This window comes from Lithobates pipiens, unplaced genomic scaffold, assembly GCF_037356315.1.
Source record: "Lithobates pipiens isolate NorthernLeopardFrog02 unplaced genomic scaffold, aLitPip1_a1.2 Scaffold_18, whole genome shotgun sequence".
Classification (NCBI taxonomy): domain Eukaryota; kingdom Metazoa; phylum Chordata; class Amphibia; order Anura; family Ranidae; genus Lithobates; species Lithobates pipiens.
This window is the reverse complement of record NW_027507758.1, coordinates 472,480,121-472,496,994: the sequence shown is the minus strand read 5'-3', so window position 1 is coordinate 472,496,994 and position 16,874 is coordinate 472,480,121. Positions and strand designations below refer to the sequence as shown.

Genomic DNA, 16,874 nt, shown 5'->3' with positions numbered 1-16,874 from the left:
GCTCAGGTGTGAATTTGGCATAATGCTCTGGGATGCTGGGTCAGCAAGCCCAGATCTCAATGGGTTGCCAACCCTTGGTATATTCTTCGCTGGTTTGAGGGCCACAGTTTGAGCACCCCTATACTAGATGAAGTTTTATAAACACAACTGCAGTGTAGTCCACTTGAAGGTATTAAAGTGCAGACTCTGGCTATGCTTTCCGATAAAGGTGTCTGATCACAAGACTGGACTAAACACCATTAAAATGACACATACAATTAATACTTGCCACTTCATTTATAGTTCCACGTGAACCAACCAATTTAAACATGGCATGCAAACATTTCTATAAACAAACCTCATGTAACACACAACCTTTGCTAGGCTTAGAGCCAGTCAAAGAAATGTCCCGGACGTGTAAATCTCTTGCAGCCGTTACCTCTTCCTCAGAAAAGTAGAACAATCCATTCACTGTGCACTACACAAAAGGTTCCATGACTCAAGAGCAGCCACAGTAGAAGTGGTATTCAGTAATCTGATCAAAGACAGAAGTTCTCACAGCTCGCTACATACAGCAGGCCCTCTTCCTAGGCTGATGCAGTTTATTACATAATGTGAAGTTTACAAAGAACACAGAAATGTTACAATACAGTTACATGGTAGCACACAGAAAATAAACAGTCGTGTTTCTTTACAGCCACAACATGCCAGGCACTGAGTGGAGGAGACTGAACCTGGCAGGGAGAACTGGAATGTAAGGAATTTGGCACTTTTCACCATGTTCTCAGATAACATCATATTTAGCCTAAGGATAGCCTTCCAGGTGACTTAAGCTTCTCCAAAGCCTCAGCAATAAGTATCTCCCCCCACCTTCTAAACAGTGTTGTCATCAATAGTATTTGCCAACTGCCTTCACTCCTTTCCTGCCAGTAGATCTGATTCTTTTGTAGGCATTGCAACATTCAGGAAACCTCAGTCACACGCTGCTTATACACACACGTTGAACATTTTGCTACCCTGCTGCTAAACCCATCAGACACAATTCAGTGATTATCATCTCCCTTGAAGATGGTTTGTCCGATGCACATGCGGAGTTTGTGTGGTGTGAAGGTTCAATTTTCCTGTCATTCTCAATAAATGCTCCACTTATTTCAGACATACTTTAGGCCGAAAGCCTTGCTGTACTTTTCCATTTTCTCATGTACCTTATAAGGACTCTATTACAGTTACGATATAAAGAGGCCTTGTTACCAACCCAAAAAAAGAACAGAAAAAATAAAAGTATTTTGAATGCTCACCTTATCGGCACTCACACCTGTGCATTTCCAGAACATGCACAGAAAGCCAATGTGTGTGTTTTAGAACAAGGTTTCAAATGTACATAAACGCTTGCGGGACCTTGCGGGCACTGCAGGATTTTAGTCCTTCATGGCGTAGTGTGCTACCAATTGTTTTCTTGGCGACTATGGACCCAGCTGCCTTGAGATCATTGACAAGGTTCCTCACCGTTCTCATGATTATTGAAACGCCACGAGGTGAGATCTTGCATGGAGCCCCAGACAGACAGAGGGAGATTGACCGTTATTTTGGGCTTCTTTAATTTGCAAATAATCGCACCAACTGTTGTCACCTTCTCAACAAGCTGCTTGGCGATGGTCTTTTAGGCCCATTCCAGACTTGTGTAGGTCTACAATATTGTCCCCGACATCCTTGGACAGCGCCTTGGTCATGGTGGAGAGATTATAATCTGATTGATTTATTGCTTCTGTGGACAGGTGTCTTTTTATACAGGTAACAAGCTGAGATTAGGAGCACTCCCTTGATTGATAGGGGATCAAATACTTATTTGACACATTAAAATGTAAACCAAAAATGTAAAAACTTTTATGATATGCGTTTTTTCTGGATATTTTTGTTATTCTGTCTCACATTGTTAAAATAAACCTACCATTAACCACTTACAGACCGGACCATTTTGCTGGCTTAAGACCAGACCACTTTTTGCGATTCGGCACTGCGTCGCTTTAACCGAAAAAATTGTGCGGTCATGCGGCGTGGCTCCCAAACAAAATTGCCATACTTTTTTTTTCCCATAGAGCTTTCTTTTGGTGGTATTTGATCACCTCTGCAGTTTTTATTTTTTGCGCTATAAACAAAAATAGGACAATTTTGAAAAACGCATTATTTTTTACTTTTTGCTTTAATAAATATCCCACAGAAATATATATAAAAACATTTTCTTTCCTCAGTTTAGGCCGATACGCATTTGTCTACACATTTTTGGGTAAAAATTGCAACAAAGCGATTATTGATTGGTTTGCACAAAATTTATAGAGTTTACAAAATAAGGGATCGTTTTATGGCATTTTTTTAAATTACTTTTTAATTTTTTTTTACTAGTAATGGCGGCGATCGGCGATTTTTATTGCGACTGCGACATTATGGCGGACATAGCGGACATTTTTGACATATTTTTTTGGGACCAGTCATTTATACAGCAATCAGTGCTATACAAATTCACGGATTCCTGTGTAAATGACACTGGCAGTGAAGAGGTTAACCAGGGGGTGGCAGTGAAGGGGTTAAGTGTGTCCTAGGGGCATGTTACTAACTGGGGGGCTGGGCTGTGCGTTAGTGAACACTGATCTCTGCTCCCTGTGATTGGAGCAGAGATCAGTGTCACTTGTTGCTGGGCAGAACGGGGAGATGCAGTTTACATCAGCATCTCCCCATTCAGCCTCCCCGTGAGACAATCGAGGGTATCCCAGCGGTGATCGAGTCGGCGGGACCTGTGACCGGACTCACGGGGGGTCCCGACCGGTGTGCAAGCGTTGGCAGGGCAGCAATTACAAATTAACGTACCTGTATGCCAATTAGTCTGCCCCTGCTATTCTATACATCGTCGTGCACCGGTTGGGAAGTGGTTAAAATTAGACTTATCATTTGTCAGTGAGCAAACACACAAAATCAGCAGGGGATCAAATACTTTTTTCCTCCTCAATGTACATTTTGCTGGAGAGCTTGTGCTTTTGAAAAAACAGACTTGCTGGCTGGATCACCAGATGAAACTAGAAGCCCTAAAATAAAAACCAAATGCAGCCATCACATCTAAGAATTGGTAAGCTGAAAAATATTAACAGTTTGTACTTGGGTTTAATAAGGCTTTAAGTGACAGCACACCGTCTGCTGGGGCTGCTGACACCAGTTCACAAAAAAAAGGATATTGGAGAAAAGTGCAGAGAAGGGCAACCAAACTGAAATTAATTTATTCTCCTTTTAAAAGATTAAGGGGATGGGTATGATCACCATGTACCCATACATAAGTGGTCCAGATAGTGAACTGTGTGTAGCGTTGTTCATGATCAGGTCACTACAGAGGACAAGGGGGCACTTTTAATGTGTGGAGGAGGAGTTAACTTTCACATATACAGTAGAAAGGCTCCTCTACAGTAAGAGATGGACTTGTATCTCGTTTCCAACCGGACTATGGAGGGGGAAAAAAAACAAAAAAAAAAAAAAAAAGGAAGAAGTTAAGTAGAAGAAGCTTTGGCTAGTGCTGTAATTTAACAATCCCATTCCTTACAGGGAACGCTGAAACACATGGCTTATGTGCAGTGGGAACAGAGAGCTGTGGTCACTCAGTTTACCTCTTCTACCATTTACCAAGCACTATTCAGTGAAAATATTTTCTCCATTGAGTGCTTTGAGCTCTGCCCGATTAGCTGGAAAAGCAGCACTAAAAATGACTTGTAAGGTCATGAAGTGTACACTTTCCATTTGTAAGGACACATTCAGGCAGGGAAGTAAAGCCACTTGTCAATGCTTTTGTGTGGGGTTCATGACAATATTATGCCAGCTGCTGTTAAGCCAAAACAGGGAACAGCAGATGGAAAATTAAAGTGACCTTTGAAATGAAATTTAAAAGGAACCCTGTCAGCCATTGAAATAAATCTACTGGAAATTCCCTGCAAAAAAAAAAAAAAAAAAAAAAAAAGAAGAAGAGCTTATACTCACATCTCAGGATCTTCTGCCTTCATTTCACTCCAGTGCTGTAGCTTCTGTCAGATTCTTCATCATTCCAGTTTTGGATGACTGTGACCCCCATCGTACAACTTTGGCTCCATCCTCCGACACTTATGTCAATACAGGACTCACAACCGGAGTGGGAGGTCAAAGAATGGAACAAGAACACAATGCGGGGTGGGGGGGTGGGGCATGGCTTGCTTTAGCAGAATTTTTTTTTTTTTTTAGCTTTTTGTTTAAGCGACATGGTAACTTTAAAATCCACTTCCATTTTGCAACCAAATTAGGTTAACTTTAGACATATTGAATGGGGGGCAGAGATTTTTTGCAAAATATATACATACACACATACAAAAAAACAAAAAACAAAAGAAAGAGCTTCAAAAGAAAAAAGCGATATGAGATGCATTTGGATAGTATACAATAATGTAGAGACAAGGAGCCAGCAAACATTTCAGAGCTTGTTCCCACAGGTATTCTGCTCCTGTGCATTCCAACTGAGTACTCAAGGTCCCCCCCCCCCCCCCACAGTCAACAGATCCAGAATTAAATAATATGGCTGGAAACCAAAACTGTTAACATATCCAAATAATAGCAAGAACCCTTGTAAAAATACAACTAATGATTATTTTTAGGGGTGCATTGAATGGAAATATGGGTGCCGAAAGTGCAGGATGCCAAAAAATGACAGTTTTTAAATATTTTTATATAGAATTGTATTATATTCAAATTTTTAAAGATCATCAATTTAAAGTTAATATACATTTATTGTTGCCCATTATTGGCACCTTTAGTGCAAGAAAGGTCAAGAAAAATGCAGTCTCTAACCATCTCTTGTATCATGTCCTCAGTCTCTTACTCAAGCTTAAAACACACTGCTAATAGTATTAGCAAAATTTCCATTCGGTGGCACCTCTAGCAGACATTATAGAAAAGATGGTCAGAGACTGCAGACATGCCCGTTAGATGCAGCTTCGCCACTGCCCGGATCAGATCGGTGATCTCCCGCTGTGTCATGGAACTGGATTTGAATTTCCCGGCCGCTGTAAAAGTGTCCTGCCACCTGTGATCACATCACCCCGATTCAATGTCCCGTCATTGGATCAGTGTGCCGTCTATCACAGGAGGTGGGACATTGTTACTGCGGCCGCCCACGCAATTCAGCTCCGTGACACGCGGAGATCATGGCTCCATTAGCGGCATTTCTCTTCTTTATGCCGATGCCTAAAAACTGTTTTCAGCCAATACATTTTTGGAGGCTGATTACACCACTATTTTCATAATCGATTAGTTGGCCAATTATTGTTTTGATTAAAATCGGGGGAAAAAAATAAATAAAAATATTTCTTGAATATCTATATGCGGTGGTAAATATAAATAACCTCCTGCCTTCGGAGTGCCCTTATAGGAAGGTGAAAAAAAAAAATAAAGAAACAAAGAAGGAGGAAGGAGGAGGGTACAAATATTAGGAAAAAAAAAAAAAAACACACACACACACACACACACACACAATTACTTAATTGCTCTGTGTAATGGTTTTGCATAGAGCAGCCCCGATCCCGCTTTTTTTGGGTTCCCTAACAAGTGCCCCCAAAAGCTATCTTCTTGCTATGGAGCCACTTCAGCAGGCTCACGCTGGAGCCATCATTTCACTCATGTCATACTGCTGCAGAGACTGAAACTCATGAACTAGGTGGAGAGCTGCTACTTAGAGAGCACACAAACCATTCTGAATGGACATTCCTGGGGAACCAAATGAAAAATGCAGTCCAGTCACTACAAGGAGGAGGAGGGCTGCTGCTCTAGCCAGGGGCACTTGTATGACTACAATACTCCTGTTTAAAAAGGAGAGAAATTGGCCCAGGAGACATGAGCTGGCTGGGTTGGGCATACACATCTGACCTCTCTAACTAGCTCCTTTCTCGTCTATGGGCATTACCTATCATACAGCTGGTCAAACACTAGGTGCCCAGTTATCGGTGTTCGTATACGTATCCACCATTTCCCAATAGCTTATAACAGTTTTAAGGATAATTACTGCGTATTTTTCAATAAGTACACATTTTAAGTCATTAACATAACACTTGCCTAAAGCCTTTCTCAAATGCACCCACTTGCAGTTTAGAAGCACACATTAGTGGTCAGTGAACAAGCAGTAAATCAGCATCCCTACTGAACAGCTGCATAGAAAAGTAATCACAGGATAATGAGTCATTTTAAATTATGTGGAGTAGACTGACAAAACTGCAGTAAAAAAAAAAAAATAAAAAAAAAAAAAAAAAAAAAAAAAAAAAAAAAAAAACAGCAAGTACAGGTAGTTTTTCAGCTGTAAAAACGGTCTAACTCTGGAAAAAGCTTAAACGCCAAAAAACACATGCATATTCTGCATTTATCAGCGTCTTTGAGCTATAAGCAAAAATAACATTAAAAAAAGCCAAAAATGCTGAAAAACTCATTCTACAGCTACTGGCTTTTTTAGAATGTACATTGTGCTCGAGGCCTTAATGGTTGCCAAATTAAGGTAGACCTTCACCCGTGACTATGATTTCCTCTCCACAGACTCGCCCCCCTCCATTTTACTCAATTGAAAAATAATACAGTAAATAACATTGGTTTGTTAATACCTTTTTTATTCTTACACTTTTCACTTTCTGCATCTTTGCCTGGCTGAGGGGTGATGTATGCAGTGTGATATCTGCACATCTCAGACATCCAGACACCCAGTGTGTATAGTACCAGGAAGAGATCTTTGGCATGTCTCAATGTGCGCATAATAGTGTGAAATTCCTAGCACGTGCGCAGAAAGCAGCATTCTTTGTTAGTCTATGGGACCTGACAAACTGTAGGTACAGGGGTTTCACGCATGTGCAGACATGCTGTTGTGGGTCTCTGCTAGGTCCCATAGACCAGGAAGACCTAGTCCCAAAGACTCGTGGCATGGCCTCTGCATGCGCAGAATATCTATTTAAGATGGCAGCGCAACTCTTTTTTTTAACACTGGAGTAGCGGACTACGTATAGTTTGTGTACATTGGTCCAAGCTGAAATTTCTTTTTAGGATAGCAATCACATGGGACGGTGTCAGGTCAGTCTCAGTAAAATGGCAGACTCAGACTTGCATTAGAGTGTAAGCTCCTTGACAAAAAGTAAAGCACAACTATTGTGTAGAACTGCAAGGGCCTGTTCACACCAGATGCACAAAAATAAAAAAACTCATGTGAACCATGTAACTGAATCTTCAAATACTCACAGCCCTACAATAAGTGCATGAAGAAAAACCCTCAAGAGTTTAATCGGTGTCAGTTTTCTCTGAAACAATAAAAAAAGGACTGTGTTGCAATTTCAGAGACATTTTAGAAGCCTTTAACAAGTTACTTTCCTGACATGTGACCAGAACCTATAGATGAAAAAACATGGTTTGTGTGTTCTGTGCATAGTAACACTTAAATGGAAGGAAACCCTGATAGCAACATATTGCATAAACACAAACTACAAATGTACATTTAGATGAAACTAGCATTGAAAATACTGGCCCATTTACCTTAAAAAGTGACCATAGCTTGTGTCTGAACACAATAAAAAAAAAAAAAAAAAAAAAAAAGAAAATACAAAAACACACACCACCAAACACACAGCTAAACTGAAACAAACAGAAATGGGCCATGAATCGACCTTCATTCTTTGATACAAGTGACAGCATTGAGGTGATGATCAGCTACATGGAGGAGCCCAATTTTGGGTCAGTAGCTATCTTCCTATAAGATATGTGCATTCACACTTAAGCCTTCCTGGGGCAAGTGCAAAAACGCATGTTTCTGCAGACATTTCTAGATACGCATAAAAAAACGCAGTAAAACGTGCATCACGTCTGTGATGCTATTATTTTTTAATGGCACCCCAAACACAGGTAGCAGTTTCTCAATTTGTCGCATAGCTAAATGCATGCAACTCAGTGTTACTATGGAGTGTGTCACATGTAGGTGGGCCCATTCAAGTGACCATACCAAAATGATGCAACGCATCACTCGGGTGTAAATGCATCCTTAACTCCTTCACACCGGCCATATGCAAATATGCAGCCGCACTGGACTGGGCTTTTTTCCCCCCATGGGGCCACATATTTGTGTATCTCCCAGCGCAGAGACCGTGGACTCACCGAGGGCCCCATTCTAACAATCGGGACCCGGAACGTCCGGTTCAGGGTCACCTGATCACTGTGATGGCCAATCAAAGGCTCAGTCACTGAAGTCCGCCCCCATGAATGGACAAGAGAGATATTTTCCTTTTCCTCCTGGAAAAAAACAAAACAATGTCTAATCTGCCTGGGTGCACAAAATAGTTGTGATGACATGTACTGTTTAACTAACACGTTAACATTGGGCTTGGGTATTTAGGTTTGTTTTACCCTTCGGTACAAAGTGGGTAATACAAGTTATTTACCTGTAAAAGCAGAATCTGCTGCTTGGCACCACCATATTGTATTTGATGCAGACTTTGGAGGTGTCACTCTATAGTGGCCTCGCCCAACCTTTTTACCCCCCAGGAAACCTTGACATAATTTTAAGGTCTCAGGGAACCCCTGCTAAAAAGGAATACAATTGCAGCTTAGGCTACAGTAGCATAATAGGTAAACTTTACAAAGTTAAAGTAGTAAGAATGTGACATACCTAGAGTAATTGGCATCAAGGGAAGATATAGGCACGCGCACACACACACACACACACACACAAAAATAGTGCAACCCCTACATTTCTGCCAGATAACGCACCACTTCATTCATAATATTTTTGCAATGTAGGCATTTTCATGTTTATTTCTTTTGTTTGTAATGCTATGAAAAAAAGTAGAGAAACGAAAAGACAAATTTGACACATTCCATGCAAAAAAAAAAAAAATGGACTGTACAAAATTATTGGCAGCCTCAAGTTAATATTTGATAGCACACCAATAAGAAAAAAAATAAATGAAATCAATTGCTTCCTAATCAATGACACCCACTGTATAGGGCAAATTTTTAGCAATAAACGAAAAAATTAGACATATTCTTACATCAGTGGAAAATTGCCCTCTTCAATGGTGGTTAAGTGTAGGTGGGAGATCAGTTCTCCATTGCTCAAAGAACCCCCGTGGTTCCACGGAACGGTGGTTGAGAATAGTTGCTCTATAGTATTAATTTTCCCTCCTACCCCAGCAGCTACATAAAATAAGAGGGACTGGGCTTGCAAAAACAGCAAGTGGAAAGGGAATTGACTTTTCCCTTCTAGCAAGTTCAAAGGCTCACTGCAAGTCAAACAAACAAAAAAAAAAAAAAAAAAAAAAAAAAAAAAAAAAAAAAAAAATCGATAGAAAGACTTTGCTAGTAAGCATATAAAAAAAAAAAAAAAAAAAAAAAACACACCAAAGTAAAAAAATTCTAAAATAAAAAAAAGGGGGGGGGGGGGGTGTCGTTTTCCTGTGCTTTTAACCCGGGTCTCCAAGTAATTTTTCCTCTTTGAACCAACATTAGCTCACAAACAGGAGAAAATGGTATGCATTCTTTTTTATATATATATAAAAAAAAAAAAAAAAAAAAAAAAAGTATGGGGAGGGGGCATTTGGAATTGTTCATATACCTAATGTAATCTAACCAAAGAACTAGACGTACCTGATGGGCACCAGAAGTGTAATTGCTGAACCCCACCCACCATATATAAGTCACAAACTCCAACTCTGTCAAATAAAAATGTTTCAGCTGAAACTAACTGCATACAACAACATTAGCTTGCCAGTTCGTTAATCCGCAAATGTATTTTCCTCCTTTTTAAATTTAGCAGTGGATTACCTAGGCAGACAGTCTAGTACTGTATGCGTCCAATACTAGATTATAGAATTCAATGCAGGACAGGTTACAGTAGCCACTTTGCTAACCAACCAAAAGCAGGAGCACCGGGCACCCAGCATTTAGAATTCCATCTTATTCCTGATGGCTAGTGTATGGCCTGCTAGACCACTCCGTTCGACAAACGTCAAATTGTTCAATAAACTTTTGTGGAAGAAGGCCTGTCGTAAAATGGTCAGATTTACTGCTCCAAGCTTCCCCCACTCCATGATCGGTCCTATGATGCTCTTTATTATTATTTTACAGGATTTATAAAGTGACAACAGTTTGCACAGCACCTTACATTATAAAAAGGGAGACAAGTACAGCTACAATACAATTCAAAAGGACTAGGAGGGCCCTGCTCCTGAGAGCTTACAACCTTATAGGGAGGGGCAAGTGGTAAAAAAAAAAAGTTATTACAATGTGGCATTGCTCAACCACCAGTTTGGCAAAGATGCCAAGGTCCCTACCACAACCCAGAGCATAGGAGGGAGCAGGACAGAGTCAGCTGCCAGAGAAGCAAGGGATAAGGATATTAAGGCCCCATGCACATTGCAGCTCAAAGAAGCTGCTCCCACAGGCGTTTAAGCTTTTATTTTTCTCTGCCTAGTAACTCTCCTCCATGTTAGCCTGTGTGTCCATGTACATTATAGGCAGTTTCAGAAGCTTACAGGAAGAAAATAAAAATAAAAAGATATCCTAGACAAAACTGATCATTAAAGTGGTTGTAAATTCTGTTACAACCACTTGTACCTACAGGTAAGCCTATAATAAGACCTACCTGTAGGTACTGTAAATATCTCCTAAACGTGCAGCGTTTAGGAGATATTCACTATATACCCTGCTGCCGACATCAGTTCATGCCCACGGAAGAAACAGCCTGCTGGTGCCGTTTTTTCAGGCCCCCGTTCCATGACCATCACAGCGCCTGAGCCAGCGAACCCAGAAGGCGAGAGCCTAAACCCTTGCAGTGCAGTGAGAAGTTTTTCATTTTTTCACCGAATTTTTTGTTCAATAGAGTGGGGGAAGGGTTAGAAACTCTCCAACAGCATTACAGGTAGAAATAAAAGTGCTTTCTTTTTAGAGGGTTAGGGGAAGAGCTCCTGCCAGTGTGTTGCAGTTTTTCCCCTCACTTCCTGTCTGGTGAAACCATTGTGGAAGGAAGGGAGTGTAAATCCCTCCAGCTGCAAGAACCTGCCAGGAGTTCTTATTCCTCCCCATTCTGTCCAAAAGCTGAAGTAGTCTCTGATCTAACATACACTTTATTTTTTATGTCCAGCTCACAACTAACCCTTTTCTTCATTGTACTTCCCGTCTCCAAATGAAGATTTTATGTCTTGTTGAAAAGAAGAAGTGTTTGGAGGAAGTAAGACAGGAGGAGTGAAGAGAGGAAGATGATAAGCAATTTGTAACACCACCTCATCCTGTGTGACACAGGATTTATTACCGACGCACGTATTTTTATACACATTCAGCTATGACAGACATTCTGTGAGGGGAAATCTCTGACAATACATCCAAGGGATGTTTTCCCCCCTCTTTCCAAACATCTATGTAAGCAAGTCAGCTAAACCTCAAGTCTAGTGGCCACAGAATCCACATCCTTCTATACAGCTGCAGATACTTCTTATTTCACCAGATAAAAGGCTGGCATGGTTTCTGGGGAAAAGGGGCACAATATTTGTTCACCTACAAGATTTTCTTCCTTCCTTTCAAAAAATAAAAAGGTTCTATCACAACTTTAGCTCACTAAAGACAATTATTCACCAACAAAAGAAGTGTTGCATGTGCAGCAGTTCACCTAATCAGACCATGTAATATGATTTCCCTCAATCTGGATTAGAGACAATCAGGTAAAGCAAACCTGCCATGCCAGAAATGAGAAAGAACGCCATTGTTAACTTCTTTTTCGAAAATGCTAGCTGCCTGGTTGTCACACATTAAGTGGTACCCCAAGAAAGATTTTTCTTCTTTTTTGGGAACATCACAAGTCAAATAATCTCAATGATTAGCATCTTGAGTTTGGATGGCTGCTGATTACTGTAGAAATCCCATCTTCATTGACAATGGATACTGCAGACACCCCTCTCCTTCCGGTGCTGCAGCGGAGAAGCTTTAGCACTCACACAGTAAAGGGTTGCATTATGTAGCAGCCCCTCTATTCACCAAAAGCCTAGTAATCTTTTTAGAGATGGCAATGCATTCTGTGAATGGACGAGGGAAGAGCTGGGATAATTGACAGGCTCTCCGCTTGTCCATATATAGAACACTTAGCATTCATTCAAAAGACTACAAGATCTTTGGTGAACAGATGAGGGAAGAGGAGGGGTGGCTATACAACACAATTCTTTACTGTATGAGCACCAAACTCTGTTTCAGACTGCACTACATTACCATGATCTCTGCAAGTCAATATCTTTACAGGAGAAGTATAACCAAAGCTATTTTGGCTATAGGTCTCCTGGGGATCACAGGAGTGCTGTTTGTTCTGCACTGTGGCCTGCTGTTGGCTGATGTCACGGAGTTGGTCCAAGCTTGGGAAAAGATTCTGACTTTACAGTTGTGATCCACCCAGATATCTGGATTGGCAGCTGGCTCAGCTAGCTACTGGGAGACTGCGCCAGCTGCTCCCACCCCTCCACCACGCAGTGTGGTGTCCAGTGAGTGCTGGAGGGGCAGAGCAGAGAGCTGGTGACTGAACAGTCACTGGCTCTTTGCTCACTGAAGACCGAGAACTGAGCAATCAGCAGTCTTTAATCGCTCAGTTCTCAATCTTCAAATCGGCAAGGAACAGATGCAGCAGTGGATTAATGCTGCATCCACCTAGGGGAGCAAGTATTTTTTTTTGTAAAGCCACACTTCTCTTTTAAGACGATGGATCAACACATTTTCTGTTCCATTCATAAGCTAGCAAAGTATTCCCCTTCTTTAAATGGTAACATTACAAAAAAAAAAAAAAAAATTGCAGTCATACTGAATTTATCAAAAATACAGAGAGATGTGTAAAAAGGCTGCAAAAGAGCACCTATTTTTAAGATGAAATGTAGTTTAGAATACACCGCAAGGCCTTGTTCACACTTGCAATGACATACGTGCATTACACATAACATGCATGTAATGATTGTAAATGGGATAATTCACACTGTACTTTTACCTGCATTTAGCAGCATTCAGTTGAGCTGCGTTTCTAGAAAACAGACCGCTGTGTGTCCAGGGGCACATTACATACTAAACATGTCTAGACACATTTAAAACATGAGTAGAACTTAAAGTGGGAAGCATATTGTTTGTTTACATGGCCCAGATCATTTCTCCTGTGTTCAAATAAACTGAATACAGGAGGCCAGTGTAAAATGCAGCCCAAGTATACCTGAACAGGAAAAGGTTTCCTACATTTGTAGCATAATAAATAATGGTTATTGCCATCATAAATAATAAAGAAGGTGCATTTAGACAATGTTTTTTCCCTTAGCAGTCACTTGTTTACACAACACACAGAATCAATAATGCTGGCAAACACAATAATGGACAGCCAAAGAGGCAAACACCAGTGAATAGCTGAAGGGTATACAAATCCTGAGCGAGAATACACAGAGCTCTACATGTGTAAACACATACATCTCACCTTCCTGGAGAGATATAAAAATATAAAACTGGATAGGAGCCGTCACCAACATTCCACCTATACACGTCATTAGACGGCAATGATTACAGCAACACAATGCACATCAATCTGTCACTGATACAGGTAAACAAGTCTTCTGCATAATTGGTGGCCTTGCCTTCTACTACCTTCTCATTGATGTGAATTGCAACATTATCTCATGATAATAGGTCATCCCTGTATACCTAATTATCTTCCCGAAGGAATGACAAATAGAAAAATGTCACAATCTGTCTGAGAAGCCTCTGCTAGAAGCTGCCACTCTCACCCCTGGACGCCATTATAGTTTTAAGATGAACCCAATTTTCTTCTCCCAATTTTTGCATTTTTCTTTCACACTCCCCAGCACACCCAGTAGTGTAGTTTAGTGACCTGCCACACTCAATTTAGTGTATATTTTATATTTATATTTTTAGAGTTTTAACACTTTGGGTACCACTGCTATATAGAATGTTTGATTTGCCATACACCCAGTCCCCTGGCACCATCATCTCGGACATCATAAGGAGCTGCCCGTCTCTTCCCGGTTCTTGCAGCCAGCGCTGAGGACATGCCATGTGTTGTGGCACATCATCACAGGTAAGCTACAAGAACCAGCAGGGACAACCAACTCCTTGAGAACGCACATTTTCAGCAACTTGCCCAGAAGCCTCCTACAGTGACTATGGTGGCCATTCTCAGAGCTAGGTTAGAAACTAGACGTGATGGGACCTTATTACCATAAAAAGTGCATTTAGAAGCATTTTAGGGGATCAATACCCTGCGTCTTAAACTTTTGTTAGAGCATCCACTATGAAGCATATTGGTTTTCCCTCTATGGAGTGGAGATCTTTATCCTTCATCTGGTACATACCTTAGACTCAGAGAGCATATCACACCTTTCGATAGGAATCTTGATTGGCAATTGGAGTGTATTACTGGTTTAGTGCCCGCTCAGGCACTATTGGTGTCGCTGTACGTATGTATTTTATTTTTTTCTGAAGGGGGAGGGGGTTATTTTATTAGGGAACATGAGTGAAGGAATGCTTTAAAGAGTTAGCTTACTTCTACGTAAAAAAAATAATAATTTATCTCTATAGATAGATAGATAGATAGTTAGTAAAAGGTGAACCAACACTGGACACCCTACCCAGGTCCCCGCTGCACCTACCTTGGTTGCTGAGCTGTCAGCAGCCAGTCCAGGGATCCCCACTCTTCTCTAGAAACCTCTTCTGATGGATCAGATTGATTCATTTTGATGGCGCTGGCCAATCAAAATAGATCTGGTCTATCCTGTAAGTGCTGCATAAAGAGCGAGGATTTCAAATCCATGGACCAGATGTTTGGGCACTGACATGTCAACATTCCTGGAGGCAAGTACAGCATTCACTAGGGGTGGTGGGAAGGGTGTACAGTGTTAGTTCACCATTACAGAAAAATGACAAACACCATAAAGTAAAGCAATGACAAACCTGGGAGACACAAGCTGAGCCTTGCGTGGAAACAATACCTGGGCTGAGAGGAAAGCACGTCAGGGCGATCGGTAGATCCAGAGGCTCTGAAGGTGGAGCGGGCTATCACCATCTCACTGTGCCCTCCAATTACACAGCTGGGAGGATCAAAACAGAGAGGGCAGCCTGGAATTTACTGGAAATATACATACAGCTGTTCATATCTCTGGATCTACTGATCATGGTGACCCACCTAGACTGGAGCACCCAGTCTCATCTAACCATTGCAGGGTGTCATGGATACACCCACCAGGGGGCGTCTCATGTCTCTGGACCTCCCACTGAGAAGAGGACCCGGACATGGAGTGACCAGGAAACCCAGGCAAGCCTGGAGCTTCACTACCCACCCCAGGAATCAGAGGATGGCAGCTTCCTTCAGTGGCTTTTCACATAGTCTTCTGCCGCTTGGCAGATTTTAAATCCAGACCCACCTGTGTGGTGGTAGAGTGTAAGCCCTCTGGACAAGGCATGGATGTCAGTGCTGTTTACTATACAACCAGTATATAGGAGGAAGAGATCTGATACCAAACACCCCGAAAAAGGAGGACATCACTCCCCTCCAGTTACAGAGCATTACACCCTATGGACATTTATAAAGACCAAGGACCCCCCCCCCCCCCCCCAACACTGTCACACTGCCCAGGCACTGCTGGCACTTGTGGCGCCCCTCCCACAATGCGCAAGGACCTCTGACACTTGTGCCACCCCTCCCACAACGCGCAGGGGCCGCTGCCACTTGTGGTACCCCTCCCACAACGCGCAGGGGGCGTTGCCACTTGTGGTACCCCTCCCACAACGCGCAGGGGGCGTTGCCACTTGTGGTACCCCTCCCACAACGCGCAGGGGGCGTTGCCACTTGTGGTACCCCTCCCACAACGCGCAGGGGGCGTTGCCACTTGTGGTACCCCTCCCACAACGCGCAGGGGGCGTTGCCACTTGTGGTACCCCTCCCACAACGCGCAGGGGCGCTGCCACTTGTGGTACCCCTGTATTATCTCCCACACATAGGGTGAGTTCACAGCCTGGACACTGGCAGAGTTTTCTCCTCAATACATGGACCTTCACAAACATATACCGGAGAGCATAGCCCTCCACCGACACTGCCAGTCTAGACACACACTACGTCCACAGACAACTACTTACCGGAGCTACCGAGACTGGAGCAGAAGTCGGTGCGCGCCCCCGCCCTATGTACAGGGTCCACAGAGCGCTCGGCAGGCGCGCCCCCGTCCTCACACTTGTTAGTATCAGTGCTTCCTACTCCGGTATTCCCCTCCTCCTCCTCCTCACACTGCTATCCCGTCCGCTCTACCGCAGCGAGCTACCTCTGCTCATTACCAGGGAAGGACACGCCCCCTTCTCATTACACAGCCGCCAAGACACGCCCCTCCTTCGCCTCATTACATAATTCAAACCACGCCTCTTCCTAGCACACAGAACGGACAGAAGCACACTGAAATAAGCAGTTACTTCATTAATGTAAGTCGTTCCCTTACCTCATTATGTATAATACAGGACACACCCCTCCTTGTCACCTTTCTTCTTCACCTACATTGTAAGACATGTCTCTCTCTTCGATGTACAGTACAGTCCCGCCCCTTCATATTCCCCAAGTCACGCCCTCTATTACCTCACGTTGCAAGGCCACATAAGCCACGCCCCTCTATCACTTTCTCTATTGCCCGTCGAGTGCACAAGCCACGCCCCTCCTGCTCCCTGTCGCGCTCGTTCACTGACTTAGAAGTTTCCTTCATCGGTGTCTTACATACTGGAGAAAAGATCTATTTGTAGGGACAGCTGTCTGCAGAGATCCAGGACCAGCCCCATACCATGATTATACCAGCCCAACATCATAACGT

At 42.5% G+C, this 16,874-nt stretch overlaps 1 protein-coding gene across 4 annotated transcripts in view; it reads right to left on the bottom strand.

The window, feature by feature from the left end:
• Window positions 1-16,617, bottom strand: part of PIK3CB (phosphatidylinositol-4,5-bisphosphate 3-kinase catalytic subunit beta) — a 252,409-nt gene extending 235,792 nt beyond the window's left edge. The window contains exon 1 of one of the 4 annotated variants that reach the window (XM_077488321.1): window positions 16,512-16,617. The gene's annotated coding sequence lies outside the window, so the exon portion shown is untranslated. Of the gene's footprint in view, window positions 1-14,976; window positions 15,166-16,158; window positions 16,319-16,511 lie in introns of those variants that run through there. The other 3 variants (XM_077488319.1, XM_077488320.1, XM_077488322.1) reach the window with 3 other exon arrangements.
• Window positions 16,618-16,874: the final 257 nt, after the last annotated feature.